This window comes from Lolium rigidum, chromosome 6 (assembly GCF_022539505.1).
Source record: "Lolium rigidum isolate FL_2022 chromosome 6, APGP_CSIRO_Lrig_0.1, whole genome shotgun sequence".
Classification (NCBI taxonomy): Eukaryota; Viridiplantae; Streptophyta; class Magnoliopsida; order Poales; family Poaceae; genus Lolium; species Lolium rigidum.
Window position 1 is genome coordinate 206507139 of NC_061513.1, and position 16849 is coordinate 206523987.

Below are 16849 nucleotides of genomic sequence, written 5' to 3' on the forward strand. Positions count from 1 at the left end.
TTTATGGGTATGATGGCAGATGCAATCTACACTACGAAAACAGTAAAATCTCACCGAGCAACCTGAAATCTGATACCACTTGATAGGGCAAAGGTGGCCGATCTTTCGATGAGACGAGGATAATTCGATTTGTTGGTGGAGTTCGTGCTTGACGATCCGGCTACACGTGCAAAGCTCGTGCGCCAATGCAATCGCTAGGACAATCTCCAGGAGTTACCGATCTTGCGGATGCACGATCAGCCTGACCAGCGAGGGTCTTAATTCCTACCTGAAATCGAGAACACGTAAGAACTAATATTGCAATCAGAATATTGCGGATGAAAGATGAAAGCTTTATTGAATAAGGTGGGATTCTAAATAGTCGGTCAAAAGAAGTACACGAGAGTTGCAACAATGGCTAACTTTTAGTCTAATCAAAATCCGAGTATAAACGTGACGGCTATGGGGGTATTTAAAGGAGGAAAAGGTGGGGTTTCGACCAGCCATGCATATGGTGGCCGAACCAAACCCTAGAAGGCCTTTCCCCCTTCAATACGGACTCTAAAAAGTGGCTGACTTAATTCCTGCGAAAATGACATGGGCATGGCCCAAAACTAAAGGTGACGCAGCACCATATTATGCTATGGACGAAATTATGAAGTGGAGAACTCTATATTTCGTCCATGTCTTCATCTCTTCTTATGGTGGCTTCAAAGTCCTGAAATCTCCACTTGTGGCGTCATCTTCAATCCTCAAATGCTTGCTGTCATCTCCTCCATGTGTGATCATGCTCCAATCTAGGTCCATCATTCCTAAGAGTAACAAACATATCTGATTTAGGCAGCATCATATTCTCATGTATATGAGGAATAGTTCCAAGAAACGAAAGTACCTGATAGTTAAGTTGTTTGGCACGAGCTCGAGTGATTGGTCCTTGTATTTGTGTGGCTGTAGGTACAGCGGTTGTATCAATAGATGGGATGTCCTCATCACAAGATCCGCTGGTTTCGACCATGGACTCGAGCTGTAGGGCTGTTAGGTTCTTATTTTCTTTTCATTCCCACACGACAAGACTTCTCTTGACACAACTCGTGTCTGTTAGGTCTAAAACCTCATGAGTAGCACAAGATCGTGAAAGGCAGCCATCTAGAACACCTAGTGCACATGAACAGAGAGGTTTAGGGATGCATTACTGGGCATTGCAGACGCCATTGATGCATGCGTGGGGCAGACTTGGTGCAGCGGTGTTGATGACGATCCGGTGGTCGCAAACGATCTGGAGATGCTCCTGATCCCCTCCGAACGCCACCTGCACTGCCCTGGTACAGCACGGTGAGGCTCCAGTCTTCCCGTTGCTTGTGCGCCGACTGCGATCGGTGCAAAACCTTTGGGATGTTGGGGAGCAGCGATGCTGGGTGTCAACTCATGAGATCCAGCCGCCAGGGGCTCCCCCATATTTATATGCGCATGCAGCAGGGGATCAAAACCATTAGTTGGTTAAGCTGCCCCCGGTCAGGGCGTTTAGAGATAAGTCACGTACAGAAAAGGTCGTCCTGGACGTTGGTCCCGTGGGCCTCCTTATTCCCTTAACGTTAAGTGTTTGTGAATATCTCTCTTTTATCTGTTAACTGAACCTGACAGTTATACTAACCTGACAGATCAATCCAATATTCTCCCCCTTGATCGTTAGGTTAACTTCATTTGCCCATTCTCCATAGAAATAATAAGCCAAAGTGAGGTGTTGCAACAGCCAATGAAAATGCTATTGAACATCAACACTTATAGTATACCAGCCTATTTCAAAATAGATAACATAATACTTATTGGGAGTGGTTCTTATTGTGGTCCCTTTATTTTAGAATCATAAGGCTTCCAGTAATCCCATGCCGGCAACATGCTCACGAAAAATACTTGGTGGTAAACCTTTCGTTAGAGGATCCGCAAGCATACGAGTCATACTTATATGCTTAACATTAGTTGTATGATCCTAGATTCTATGCTTCACAACATTGTACTTAATGTCAATGTGTTTGGCAGCATCACTTGACTTGTTGTCATTCGCATAGAAAACTGCGGGTTCATTATCACAGTACAATAGAAGTGGTTTTGAAATGTTGTCGACCACTTTAATTAAGTCCGAGAATAAAATTCTTTAGCCATACAGCATGCCCCGTGGCCTCATAACATGCTATAAACTCTGCTTGCATCATATATGAAGCAACTATCGTTTGTTTGGAGCTTTTCCATGATATATCTCCTCCGGCAAGTGTGAATATATAACCTGACGTGGATTTTTTACTATCTACACAACCGGCATGATCAGAATCTGCATAACCAACAACTTGTAGGTTATCATACCTTCTGTATGTAAGCATGTACCCTTTTGTTTCTTGCATATAACGCAACACTTTCTTTGCGACCTTCCAGTGATCTAGTTCTGGATTTGATTGGAATCTGCCAAGCATCCCGGTTACAAAAGCCAAGTCAGGGCGTGTACAAACTTGTGCATACATGATGCTTCTGACAACCGAAGCATAAGGAACTGACTTTATCTGATCAGTTTCAGTTTGGCTCCTCGGACATTGAAATGTCCCAAACTTATCGCCCTTGACTACTGGAGCAGGTGAGCCAGAGCACTTATGCATATTGATTTTCTTTAGTACTCGCTCAAAGTATGCCTTTTGTGATAGTCCCAACACACCTTTAGACCCATCTCGATGAATTTCAATGCCGAGGACATATGAAGCTTCACCGAGATCTTTCATATCAAAATTGGAAGACAGAAAATTCTCGGTCTCATGCAGCATATCCTTACCACTGCAGGCCAATAATATGTCATCCACATACATGACTAATATTGTGAACCTACTTCCCTTAAACTTAACATAAATGCAGTTGTCAACAACATTTTCAGTAAAACCAAAAGTTCTAATAATCTTATCGAACTTGAGGTACCACTGTCTTGGAGCTTGCTTCAAGCCATAGATGGATTTCTTCAGACGACATGCTAAATGTTCCTTTCCTTCCACAACAAAACCTTCCGGCTGAGTCATGTATACATTTTCATTAAGGTCACCATTTAAGAATGTCGTCTTAACGTCCATTTGATGCAATTCTAGGTCGAAATGAGCCACCAGAGCCATGACGATCCTAAAAGAATCTTTAGATGACACAGGAGACAAAGTCTCGTTGTAATCGATTCCTTCTCTCTGCGTGAAACCTTTTGCCACAAGTCTAGCTTTGAACCTTTCGATGTTCCCTTTGGGATCGTACTTAGTTTTGTAGATCCATTTGCAGCCTACTCTTTTGGCACCATTAGGAACTTCTACTAAGTCCCAAACATCATTTGAGCCCATAGATTTTAACTCGTCTTCCATGGCAACTTTCCACTTGGACGAATTCAAACTCTTAATGGCCTCCTTGTATGAGGTTGGATCCTCCACCTTTCCTATATCATTTACATCCACACTCATGTAGGTGATATAATCATCTGAGATGGCTTTTCTTCTTTCTCAATGTGATCTTCTCACAGGAGATGGTGGTGGAGGGGCATCATTATTATGAGGATCTTCTTCATTATCCGACTGGTGATTTTCTTCACCTTCTGGATTTACATTATCATTAGTTTCATGATCATCATCAGGTTGAGGATCTGAACTATGAGGTTCGGTCTCAACATGAGAACTGATTCTCCTCTGCATCGCTAGAACGACCTCTTGGATAATTGGGGAGGGAGCACACACCCGCTTTTCCTAAAGATCGATATTCCTTATTTCAGTAACTTCATTATCCTCAAAAAATACCGCTTGCCGAGTCTCCACGTACTTAGTGGTATGACCGGGGCAATAGAAACGATATCTATTTCCTCTGTGCGGGTATCCGGCGAAGAAACAACTAACCGTTTTTTGATCTAACTTCTTAAGTTGTGGATTGAAAATTCTAGCTTCAGCAGGACGACCCCACACACGTAAATAGCTCAAGCTTGGTTTCTTTCCCGTCCACATCTCGTGAGGTGTGTTCGGTGCTGACTTAGTGGAGCAAGATTTAAAATATGTGCAGCTATCTTCAATGCCTCCATCCATAGGCTTACCGACAAACTTGCATGACTGAGCATGCTATGCACCATATCCAAAAGCGTGCGATTGCGGCGCTCAGCCACACCATTTTGTTGAGGTTCACCAGGCATTGAATAATGGGCAACAATTCCATTCTCAGCTAGGAACTTAGCAAAAGGTCCTGGAATTTGCCCATAAGGAGCATGCCTACCGTAATACTCCCCCCACCCCCCGCGATCAGATCGTACAACTTTAATTTTTTGCATTCAGTTGGTTCTCAATTTCGGCTTTGAACACTTTAAATTTGTCCAAAGCTTCCGATCGATCACGTATAGGGTAAATGTACCCATAACGGGAAAAGTCGTCTGTGAAGGTGATGAACGAATCAAAACCATCTATAGACTTAACATTAAGAGGTCCGCATATGTCAATATGTATGAGTTCGAGGACACTCGTGGCTCTTACCACTCCTTTCTTAATTGTTTTTGCATATTTACCTTTGATGCAATCAACACATTTGTCCGCATCAGAGAAGTCTAATTGGGAGGAGTACATCATTTTTAATAAGTCTTTCCATTCTCCCCCTCGAAATGTGGCCTAAACGACAATGCCATAATTTCGAAGAAGTACTAGTACCCTTCCATTTCTTCTCAACATTTGAAACATTACTCAGATGCAAAACATAATCATTCATAGATAACATATATAGTTTTCCTCGTCTGATACCGAGGCCAACATCATTATTACAATAGTTTAAAACAAATTGTTCGTTACCAAACTTGCACTCATACATGTTATCATCAAGACAAGAGACTGAAATTAAATTCCTACTTAAAGTAGGTACATAAAGAACATTATTCAAATGAAGGTGAAAGCCGGTGTGGAGCTCCAAGGTGAGTGACCCAACAGCTTCGACATTAACTTCAAATCCATTTGCAACTCTAAGTCGTCTTGCTCCGCTTGTTATGGTTTGGATCATATTTAATCCCTGCATAGAATTAGCAACATGAGCAGTTGCACCTGAATCAATCCACCATGATGTACAAGAGAAATCAGTATATAACGTTTCATCAACAAAAGTGATTTCATCTGTACATTTCTTCATCATCCACTTAAGGTATTGATGATAGTCCTTCATGTAATGGCCTTCCTTCTTACAGTGGAAACACACATTATCAGTAGGCGCTGAAGACTGTCCATTATCCTTTTCCTTTTCTTTAAACTTTGGCATTTCCTTCTTGAAGGTCTTCGTTGACGATTTTGAAGGGCCTGACCCGTCATGCTTTCTCTTTGAGGAGCCAACATGAAAAGCCTGATCCTTGTTCTGCCTTATCATTCTTTCTTCTTCCTGGACAATTCGAGGGGATATCTCAGCAAGTGTCCACTTCTCCTTCATGGAATTGTAGTTGATCTTGAACTGATCGAACTCTTCAGGGAGGGACTCCAAGATCATGATGATAAGGAGGTTGTCACGGAGATCACACTTTAGGTGCTTCAACTTATTTGAAGCATTTATCATAACGTGTCCCCTAACATCACCATCATTTTTGTACTTGCCAAGTAGCTTGTGAAAAAGCTCATGTGCATAAATCTTTTCAGAGCCTTTGAATTGCTCCTCCAAGGCTTCCATAAATTCCTTGGCATTATCTTTCTTGGGAGAGCCCTAATAATCTTAGGTGAAATGGAAGAATTCATCAGGAGCATTGCAACGTGATTGAATTTGTCCCACTTCTCCATCTTAGAGTCATAAGTTTTCTTTAATTCATCATACAACATAGCACCAGCAACTGGCGCGACGGCTTATCCTCCCTTAAGGCAAAATCAAACTCGTTGAAAGCCAAACATAGCTCAATGGAATTCTTCCAACGATGAAAGTTACTGCCCGTCAACTGCTCGACAGCATCATAACGCATCGCAGCGGAAGCTAAAAATTTACATGGACATTCATGAGTAAAATTGCATGAATATAAAATAAACATGCCATAAAATTCTTATTCTATGTCAAGCACCGTTGGGCAGAAATGACACGAATTGAAACAACATTACGTGGTTGACATGCATAAATAACACAACATTGGTCAGAATTATTTTTGCAGTCATGACATTCTCAAAATTAAACATCCACATTAAGCATTTAAGGAACAACATATTTGATGTTTAATTTGATTATTCAACATTAAAACATACTAAATACTCTAAACAAAAAATCTCGTTGGTTCATTTCTGTCCAGAACAATTAGCATGTTTTCTGATCATATGTTTTTAGGTAATTTTTCTGTATAATGAAATAGTGCAAAAACATAAAATAGGACATCAAAAATTGCACTGAAAGAAAATAGACAGAGAAATCGAGCAGTCCAGGAAAAAACGGGGTTGTCGAAAACCTGGGCCGAAAACCCACCCTTAGATCCAGCCCAACACCTCCCCAGCCCGGCTACTGCCCCCGCGTCCATCTGGACCGTCGGAAGGAAACGGACGGCTGAGATCGACCCCATCCAGAACAAAACAGGCCGCCGAGCCCTAACCCTAAGACATTTCTCCCCTTCTCCCCGTTTTTCACGAGTGTGAGAGAGTGAGACGCCGTCGATGGTGACGCTCTGCTCCCCATGCTCCATGCCGGCGCGGTGGCGGTGCTCGCCGGAGGAGCGTGCGCTGGACCAAGTCCCGCATGCTCCTCCGTCGAGCATGGCTGCCGGGTCCATTTTTCTTGCGGGGCGGTGCGGAGGCGACAACGGCCACGAGGCGACGACGGCCACAAGGCGACAACAGCGACAGTTGGCACGACGGAGCGCGTCCGTTCTGCGTCCATCCGCGCGCGAGGCGGCGGGGTGGACCGTTTGTTGACGACAGCGTCGGGTGGCACGGTGGCCAGCGACGCAGGCGTCCATTTCGCGCCTTACGGCGCGTCCATCCGCGCGCTCCTCCGTCGGAAGAGAGCGGCGGCGCGGCATCATCACCCTCGCACAGGGGTGGTGTTGTGCGAGCCTCGGAGGGAGAGGCGACGACGCGGCGGCATAAGGTAAGCCCCAAAACTCTCACTAATGTGTAGAAACAGTGGGGATTTTAGGGTTAGAGTTCATAAATTTTGGCATCTAATTGCTTGCAGATGACTGACTTTCGACCAAAAAATAACTAACCCAAAAGAAAGCTAATGAAATTTGATCTCAAACATTAAGAGTGCATCTGAAAGAGAGCAAAAAAATGCCATCATGCAAATCTGTGGCTAATCCGAGCCTAAGACATGATGGGGAACATAAATTGGATCAGCACATGCTCGCATAACTAATCTGAGAGCCTAAAAACATGATATGTATACAAAAACGTGATCACAGATCACCACTAGGGTTCAAGTGCTATCAATTAACCAGCGTTTGATACCATTGTTAGGTCTAAAACCTCATGAGTAGCACAAGATCGTGAAAGGCAGCCATCTAGAACACCTAGTGCACATGAACAAAGAGGTTTAGGGATGCATTACTGGGCATTGCAGACGTCATTGATGCCTGTGTGAGGCAGGCTTGGTGCAACGGTGTTGATGACGATCCGGTGGTCGCAGACGATCTGGAGATCCTCATGATCCCCTCCGGACGCCACCTGCACTGCCCTGGTACAACACGGCGAGGCTCCAGTCTTCCCGTTGCTTGTGCGCGGACTGCGATCGGTGCAGAACCTTTAGGATGTTGGGGAGCAACAATGCTGGGTGTCAACTCGTGAGATCCAGCCGCCAGGGGCTCCCCCATATTTATATGCGCATGCAACAGGGGACCAGAACCATTAGTTGGTTAAGGTGCCCCCGATCAGGGCGTTTAGAGATAAGTCACGTGCAGAAAAGGCCGTCCTGGACGTTGGTCCTATGGTCCCCCTTATTCTCTTAACGTTAAGTGTTTCTGAATAGAGCCTACCCCATGGTGGTGCGCCGCTGCCGTTGCTCCTCTCGAAGGCTTGGATCAGGAGCACCCCTTCCGCAGACGGGAAGTCGCCGGTCGCCGGCTCCATAGAGCCTACCCCATGGCCACCCACCTATCTTACCCCAGCCTGACGTTGTGATTCTGCCGAGAAAAAAAGACTAGCGCGCAGTCAGGAAAAGAAGAAAAAGAGAGCGAATTACTGATTCTTCAGTTAGAAAACCTGATGTTGTGATTCTCCAAAACGAACAAAAGCGTTGCAGGGAAGCAAGAAGAAGCAGTGCGGGTAGCTGATTCAGCTAGGCACGATGACACCCTCCATGTCGCATCACGAGGGCCAAAGGGCCAAACACCCGTCCGGGATGGCCTCCCCTTGGGTCCTACGGCGCGTCGACCCGCAGTGCTCCATACTGCACCGCGAGCTGAAACCGCCGGATCGACCACGACTGCCCCGCTGCCAGCCGGACGTCTTCAAAGCCGACGCTCGGGCTAGCGTAATGCGCCGCAAGCTGCATCCGCTGGACCACGACGGTGATGGTGTCGCGCTGCTGTCAAGTTGATGGCGCGCAGCCGCCGGACCACGACGGTGGTGGTGTCGCGCTGCTGTGAAGTTGATGGAGCAGGGCGGGTGAGTGGCGCCCTTGCCCATTTTGTACTTTTTTCATGTCCTGGCTGCTCCGGACTCCCAGAGGCCTATCGCGATGAAATTGGTGCTGGCCTTGCATGCTCGATGTTGGCGCCGTCATCACCGCCGAAACAGCAGCAGCTCCACGACACGCGCACGATTCTGGTCTTTTTTAAATTCTCACTTGAAATTGACACAATGCAATGTACGATGGCTACGTTATGTTGCTGCAAGTATTGCTAGCTGATTGCTCTGGTTGTGTCAATTTTGCATAGAATAGAATGTACGTGAGAGGTTTGACGATAGCATGTTGTAGATGTATGGTTGCTGCAAGTATTCAGCCTTCATGCCTTGGGGTTAGGCTGACCTATGTTTGTTTTAGTTGATGATAGCATGTGCTAGATGTATGGTTGGTTGCTAAAATACGCTAATTGACAGTTAAACTTGAATTTTGTGCCGAATTAGTGTGGATTTAGTCATAAAAATTGTTGTTCTACTCGTAACGTTGGTATTTTGTGATTGGAGTGGTATTTAATTTTCTCTAGGGTCTTCGGTGACACTTCATTGCAGCAATAGTTGGATCAAGATATGCCTTCATTGTATATATATATATGAGTGTATGTGTATCAAGTAAAAAAAAATTGAGACTCATAGTATGGCAATACATTATATGGTTTTTTAAAATGTGTAAGTTGTTGTGCTATATATTATGAAATATATATAGTGATATTTAAAGAGTTTGCCGTATTAACACCAACGGAATTGGAATTAAAAAGAACTACATAAATGGACATATAGAGACATATGGGTCTCGACAAGTAAGATGTTTACAAGCGAAACATCCGGTGTTACCACCACCTTCTCGAGGCCCATTACCTTTGAGTACGTCTTTTCTACATGTGAGACCGTGATGTTGGAACAATTTGGCCTCAAGTTGACTATGATGTCCTTGCTTCCATTCATATGATTGGTGGCGCCGCTCTCAAGCACTCATTTCGACCTGTCAGAGGCATAGTCCTACAAGGATATTTCTTGGTCTTAGGTACCCATTTTCCAATGGGTCCTATCATGATAGCAACAAGGGGCTTGGGAACCCAAATAGTTCACTCAATATGTTCCCCATAAGTACCAATGAATTGAGCACGATCATAACCATAGTAATCAATGAAAAGAACATGAGATGTGTTGTTAGCACCGGCATAGCCCCTTGATATGGGATCAGGCATTCCACCCCTCCTTGGGACGAACTCCCCGACCTCACAGGAAACACTCTTGTTGTTCTTATTCTTCCTTCTCTTTATCTTGTGCTTGGGAGCATCCACAAATCCTTCATTGCTTGAGCCTTCCTTGGCTAAGGCGAGGTCGAGAAGCCCCACCATGTTGACATTCAACCTATCAATGTCCTTCAAGTGCTCACAACAAGGGTTAGGAGAGTCAAGCACTTCAAATTATTTATCCTTAGATGATTAGTTTGAGTTTTCCCATGATACTTTGAGAGACTAGAAAATTCTCTCTTTAAGGCGATGTGGGCTGTTTTGTTTGCCCTTTTCAGGGCAGAACAAACTAAATCGTAGGATAATGACTCGCCCCTCACACCGGCCCCATTTGTTCCTCCTAGGAGTCGAGGATTCCCGAATCCTTAAGTACCTTGGCGTGGCCAACATCAAACTCGATCCTTTCATTTTTAAGCACATTAACCATAGCAAGGGCATGGTCACGTTCTTTAGTGAGTTTGAAGATATTAAGGTTATGGGACACTTCTAGGTTAAGGACACTCTCCTCAAGAGTGACTCTCAAGTCGTGCTCTTCGTCATTAGCTTGAGTAAGAGAGGAAATCTCATTGGTGGCCTCCCTCTCAAGACTCTCCTTCTCTTCAAAGAGGTCTTGTGCTTCACCTAGTTGAGCCATAAGAGCCTCAACATGTTTCTTGGTCTCCCCTTGCATGTTAGTCAATAACACATCCAAGCCCACGACCTTAGGTTTTATGGTGAGGCTCTCAACATCATCAATATTGGAAGAGTAAGATGAAGTATTGGGTTTGGAAGGATGTGATACCTCCGTGACCTTGGCCATAAGGCACCGTGGAGAGTTGATGATGTGGTTTTCATTTGGAGCTTCTAAGAGCAAGATAGAGGGAGTGGTAGTGGCGATGGCGGCCACTCCCTCATCCTCCTTGGTGAACTTCTTTTCATCATCATCATCATCAGACGAGTGCTCTTCACGAGTCACGAAGGCTCTTGGATTCTCCTTGGAGTTCTTGTTGTCAATGTTCTTGTTGGAGGAGTACTTGGTGTAGCCCTTGGAGAGATATTTAGACTTGTCCTTGCGAACAAGCCTTCCACCATTGTCTATCTTATCTAGAAGTGGCAATCAGTGACGAAGTGATTCTTACCGCCGCAACTGTAGCATGTCCTAGATTTTGTCCTTCTCTTGGGCCATTGGAGAAGCTTCTTGAGGTATCTCGAGGGTAGAATCTTGCATTTTCTCTTGGTGCATCTCTTGGGGATTAGTATCTTGACTTGGGACCCCTTGCCATGTTGCCACCCCAAAAATTCATGACCGCGAGCGCCATGTGCTCATGGTAGTTGTACTTGATATCTTTGGATGCTCAATCCATGGGGTCCTCATCACTCTCACTTCGCCTTCAAGATTAGATTGCTCTTCCGACATCTTGGCCTTCAAGGAGAGATTGCTCTTGCGAGCATTATGGGCACGGGCAAAAAGATCATAGGTGTTCTTCTTGGAGATGTTCATGTCGATAATTTCACTAAGCACTTAATTTGGGGTCATCTTGCGGTAATTAGAGTTTTACCGAATGGCATTCAATCTTGTTTCTTCATAGGCAAGAGGGCATTATCGAATTTCCTCTTCACCCACTTGTCATCTGCATGAGTAGCTCCAAGATCTCTCATTTGCATGGTGAGGGCGGTAAGGCGCCGGTACATGTCTTCGCCGGAATCCACGTCGTTCATGACAAACCAGTATGTGATGATATTGGCCTCATGGAACTTCGAGCTTTGCATCCTTTCGTTGTGGAGGAAGAGGTCGTCATGTTTGTCCCACGCCTCTTTGGTGGTCTTGCATGCGCAGATGTGAGCACGGTCCTTGGGAGTCACCACCAAGTGTATCATGCGAAGGGTGGCTGCGTTGAGTTGTTCATCAGCCACCTCCATTTGCGCGAGGTTGTCGGGGTTGAACGTTTGAATCCTTCCTTGATTATCCGCCAAAGTTCCGTTGAAGAGCTGTGAATATGTGATTGCATCAAGAAATTCCAATTTGCGAAGCAAGAAGAATCAAGAGTGGGTGGCAGGCCTTGTGAAAGGATATGAGGCATAGGAATAGGGAGATTAGGCGAATAGTTATTTAGTGGTGGCACCGCATGACTACCCTCGGAATCCCTCTTGTCCTTAGGATCTTCCTTTCCCTTAGGAGTGGAATTGCCGATGTATCCCACCTCTTCCTCCTCAAGAGGATTTTCCTTTTTGTGGACAAGCGGAATGAGTGGATTGAGAGCGGAAGCTTTTGAGGGATATGCCCCGACACTTGGAGTGGGATTCTCTTTGGGACAAAGAAACCCCGCAAGCATAACTTGCATTTGAGCCATGATGGATGAATCCAATCTCTTGAGGTCATCCAACGTAGTCGGAAAGCTAGGCCGTTGCTGATGGAGCCACTTGCTCCATGGGAAGGGTTTCACTACCCTCATCATTACCCTTTTCGTCGCCCATTCCGTTAGGAGGTTAAGCCCGAATAAGAGCCGAGGCCCTGATACCAATTGAATGGGTACAATGAACGACTAGAGGGGTGAATAGGCACTAGTCAATTTTTAGGGGTTTTTCAGTTTTAAACGGTTGAAGAGGATAAAGGTGATTTATTTAACAAGTAAATGAACCTAAATGATGCAATAAGTAACAAGCAAGCACAATTGAATAGGAACAAGTAAACACCGAGGTAAAGGGGTCGAGACAACTGGGCTAGATGGAGACGAGATGCGCGAGATGTTTCTCGTAGTTCATTCCCAAGGGAAGCACGTATACATTGGGAGATGTGGCACCACGAAGGCCGCTGATACGTCTCAAACGTATCTATAATTTCTTATGTTCCATGCTACTTTTATGATGATACTCACATGTTTTATACACATTATATGTCATTATGCATTTTCCGGCACTAACCTATTGACGAGATGCCGAAGAGCCAGTTGCTGTTTTCTGCTGTTTTTGGTTTCAGAAATCCTAGTAAGGAAATATTCTCGGAATCGGACGAAATCAACGCCCAGCATCTTAGAAATCCACGAAGCTTCCAGAACACCCGAGAGCCACCAGAGGGGGGCCCACAGGGCCACCAGATGCTAGGGCGGCGCGGCCCAGGGGGGGCGCCCCCCTACTATGTGGCTGCCTCGTCAGCCCTCCGACTCCGCCTCTTCGCCTATTTAAAGGTCCCTGACCTAAATCTTCGATACGGAAAAGCCACGGTACGAGAAACCTTCCAGAGCCACCGCCATCGCGAAGCCAAGATCTGGGGGACAGGAGTCTCTGTTCCGGCACGCCGCCGGGACGGGGAAGTGCCCCGGAAGGCATCTCCATCGACACCACCGCCATCTTCATCACCGCTGCTGTCTCCCATGAGGAGGGAGTAGTTCTCCATCGAGGCTAAGGGCTGTACCGGTAGCTATGTGGTTAATCTCTCTCCTATGGACTTCAATACAATGATCTCATGAGCTGCCTTACATGATTGAGATTCATATGAGCTTTGTATCACTATTCATCTATGTGTTACTCTGGTGGTGTTATTAAAGTATTCTATTCCTCCTCCATGGTGTAATGGTGACAGTGTGTGCATCATGTAGTACTTGGCGTAGTTTATGATTGTGATCTCTTGTAGATTATGAAGTTAACTATTACTATGATAGTATTGATGTGATCTATTCCCCCTTTCATAGTCTGTCGGTGACGGTGTGCATGCTATGTTAGTACTCGGTGTAATTGCGTTGGTCTATCATGCACTCTAAGGTTATTTAAATATGAATATCGAATGTTGTGGAGCTTGTTAACTCCGGCATTGAGGTGCTCTTGTAGCCCTACACAATTAGTGGTGTTCATCATCCAACAAGAGAGTGTAGAGTGGTTTTATTATATGATCAATGTTGAGAGTGTCCACTAGTGAAAGTATGATCCCTAGGCCTTGTTTCCAAACATCGAATCTCCGTTTATTTACTGTTATGTTGCATGTTTACTCGCTGCCATATTTTATTCAGATTATTATTACCACTCATATACATCCATACTACTTGTATTTCACCATCTCTTCGCCGAACTAGTGCACCTATACATCTAACAAGTGTATTAGGTGTGTTGGGGACACAAGAGATTTCTTGTATCGTGATTGCAGGGTTGCTTGAGAGGGATATCTTTGACCTCTTCCTCCCTGAGTTCGATAAACCTTGGGTGATCCACTTAAGGGAAACTTGCTGCTGTTCTACAAACCTCTGCTCTTGGAGGTCCAACACTGTCTACAAGAATAGAAGCACCCGTAGACATCAAGCACTTTTCTGGCACCGTTGCCGGGGAGGAAAGGTAAAAGGCACTCATACTCCGTTCCCAGGTAACTAAGTACTTTTCTGGCGCCATTGTGTGAGTGTTCGTCCTTTAGATCCTGCAATGGCATCTTTTTGTTTCTTGTTAAACACTAGTAAGGCATTATGGAAAACATCTGTGAGCTTTTTAAACTATTTCCTGAGTCAAGACATGAATGGTTTAATGCGAAAATTAAAAAACCTATGGAACCTTATTTGCATGCTAGTAGTAATATTAGTATGAACGCTTTGAACACCATTGTTGATAATAATATAGAAAGTTCTAAGCTTGGGGAGGTCGGTTTTGATGAGAATGATCTCTTTAGCCCTCCGGGTATTGAGGAGAAAGTTTATGTTGATTATGATATGCCTCCCATATATGATGATTATAATGATAGTGGTCTTTTGGTGCCGCCTACTATGGAGGATAAAGTTTATTATGATGATATTATGCCTCCTATATTTGATGATGAGAATAATAATGATAGCTACCTTGTTGAATTTGCTCCCACTACAACTAGTAAAACTGATTATGCTTATGTGGAGAGTAATAATTTTATGCATGAGACTCATGATAAGAACGCTTTATGTGATAGTTATATTGTTGAATTTGTTCGTGATGCTACTGAAAGTTATTGTGAGAGAGGAAAATATGGTTGTAGAAGTTTTCATGTTACTAAAACACCTCTCTATATGCTGAAAATCTTGAAATTGTGCTTGTGTTGCCTTTCTATGCTTGTTGCATTATGCTTCATGAATTTGTTTATTTACAAGATTCCTATGCATAGGAAGCATGTTAGGCATAAATTTGTTTTGAATTTGCTTCTTGATGCCAACTTTTGCTTCAACTCTTATTTGTTTTGAGTGCATCATTAAAATTACTGAGCCCATCTTAATGGCTATAAAGAAAGCACTTCTTGGGAGATAACCCATGTTTTTATTTTACTACAGTACTTTTGTTTTATATTTGTGTCTTGGAAGTTGTTACTACTGTAGCAACCTCTCCTTATCTTTATTTTATTGCATTGTTGTGCCAAGTAAAGTCTTTGATAGTAAGGTTCATACTAGATTTGAATTACTGCGCAGAAACAGATTTCTTGCTGTCACGAATGTGGGTATGATTCTCTGTAGGTAACTCAGAAAAATCTGCCAATTTACGTGTGTGATCCTCAGATATGTAAGCAACTTTCATTAAATTTGGGAATTTTCATCTGAGCAAGTCTGGTGCCTCTACAAAATTCGTCTTTACGGACTGTTCTGTTTTGACAGATTCTGCCTTTTATTTCGCATTGCCTGTTTTGCTGTGTTGGATGGATTTCTTTGTTCCATTAACTTCCAGTAACTTTGAGAAATGTCCAGAAGTGTTAAGAATGATTGTGTCACCTCCGAACATGTGAATTTTTGATTATGCACTAACCCTCTAATGAGTTTGTTTTGAGTTTGGTATGGAGGAAGTTTTCAAGGGTCAAGAGAGGAGGATGATACAATATGATCAAGAAGAGTGAAAGGTCTAAGCTTGGGGATGCCCCCGTGGTTCATCCCTGCATATTTTAGGAAGACTCAAGCGTCTAAGCTTGGGGATGCCCAAGGCATCCCTTCTTCATCGACAACTTATCAGGTCACTTCTCTTGAAACTATATTTTTATTCGGTCACATCTTATGTACTTTACTTGGAGCGTCTGTGTGCTTTTATTTTTGTTTTGTTATTTTCATTCTCTGAATAAATGCTTGTGTGGGAGAGAGACACGCTCCGCTGTTTCATATGAACACATGTGTTCTTAGTTTTATTCTTAATGTTCATGGCGAAGGTTGAAACTGCTTCGTTCATTGCTATATGGTTGGAAACAGAAAATGCTGCATGTGGTAATTGGTATAATATCTTGAATAATTTGATACTTGGAAATTGTTGTGCTCATATAGATTATGTTTAAGCTCTTGCATCATGTACTTTGCACCCATTAATGAAGAACTACATAGAGCTTGTTAAAATCTGGTTTGCATGATTAGTTTCTCTAGAGTCTAGATATTTTCTGGTTAAGGTGTTTGAACAACAAGAAGACGATGTAAAGTCTTATAATGCTTACAATATGTTCATATGTGATTCTTGCTGCACCGTTTTATACTTGAGTTTGCTTCAAACAACCTTCTAGCCTAGCCTTGTATTGAGAGGAATTCTTCTCGTGCATCCAAATCCTTGAGCCAATAACCATGCCATTTGTGTCCACCATACCTACCTACTACATGGTATTTTTCTGCCATTCCAAGCAAATACTTCATGTGCTGCCTTTAAACAATTCAAAAGCTATTATCTCTTATTTGTGTCAATGTTTTATAGCTCATGAGGAAGTATGTGGTGTTTATCTTTCGATCTTGTCATTTACTTGCATGACGGACTTTCACCAATGGACTAGTGGCATATCCGCTTATCCAATAATTTTACAAAAAGAGCTGGCAATGGGGTGCCCAGCCCCAATTAATTAACTTGCATTAATAATTCTCTTCACATGCTTTGCCCTGATCTATCAGTAAGCAACTTAATTTTGCAAATAGACACTCCTTCATGGTATGCGAATGTTGGAAGGCACCCGAGGATTCGGTTAGCCATGGCTTGTGAAAGCAAAAGGTTGGGAGGAGTGTCACCTATAATGAAACTAAAATACATGTGTAAACAAAAGAGAAGAGGGATGATCTACCTTGCTGGTAGAGATAA